We start from the raw sequence: 1,168 nt of genomic DNA, 5'->3' as shown, positions 1-1,168 counted from the left end.
AAGCTACATACATTGCAAAGTAACAACAGCAGAGCTCTCTGGGATGGTCTTTGTCTCTCTGGCGAACTCCGCAGGTGGTGTTAGTTTAAAGTTATGAGAAAGTAGTTTGTCCTGATTGTGTGCATACTGCATGCAACAGTACATACTTACATAAATAGCTGCAGTACCTACTAAAAGTAAAAAGTATGTGATTCGGAACATACCCCTGCTCTCTGACTCATGTCAAGGAGGTCACAAGATGGTCAACGAGTTGGGGAAAAAACAAATATTTTTGCCCCTTTTTTTGGATATATGTCTTTGTCTTATGTGCTTTTTTCATGTAAAAAATGTAGATGATATTTTTCACGTCAGGCTTCTAAAATTATTCAAATACAACAATTAAGACAGTGAAAGGGGCACAAGCAAAAAAGGGTTTGGGGCCTCTGACTTTAATGATCACAGCAAGACTGTCATTTTTATTTCTAAAGTTTCCTCCTCAATCAGATGAACGGATTATGTCTTTGCGACTACCTATAATGTAATGAGTAAGAAAAAAAATCTCATGTCAGACTAGCCTTATGTTTAGAAGAGCTAAATAACAGCCTAAGGACAATTGTGGCTTATATGACAGTATGTTCATTACTACTTTTTATCTTATATCTTCTAGATGTGGCAGAGGCTTATTCCAGCTCCCTGTGAATAGATTATGATGTTTACATGTGACATCTTGAATATTATTTGAGAATCCTAAACAGTATTTAATGTAAACACACTGTGGGATGGACCAGGATGATCACGAGCAACCTCTGAGTATAAGCCTGAGTCTCAGAGAGAACAAAGACAAAGAGCAAAGTGAACCTGGTGCGCTTTGTGTTCACAAGGCACAGGTGAAGTGAAGCACAATGCGGATTTTTAGTGAACGGAACTCAGACCCCCTTGTTCACTTCAGAGGGGTCTGAGTTCCGTTTGCTACAAGTCCGCATTGTGCTTTGCCATTGTATTTAGCCCTCTAGATCACATGCTGTTGCACTGGGACGCTTGAAAAGACAGACGAAACCGTGCCGGCCTGTAACGCTTGCAACGGTCTACAGCACAGAAACACTAAGGTTTTCCTCCAATTCTAAGTTCATCTTAAAACGAGAGGCTTCATAACCGCAGGTAAAAACATAATTATACCAATATATACAGT

The sequence above is a fragment of the Epinephelus moara genome, chromosome 3, assembly GCF_006386435.1.
Source record: "Epinephelus moara isolate mb chromosome 3, YSFRI_EMoa_1.0, whole genome shotgun sequence".
Lineage (NCBI taxonomy): Eukaryota > Metazoa > Chordata > Actinopteri > Perciformes > Serranidae > Epinephelus > Epinephelus moara.
Note: the sequence above shows the minus strand (reverse complement) of the source record.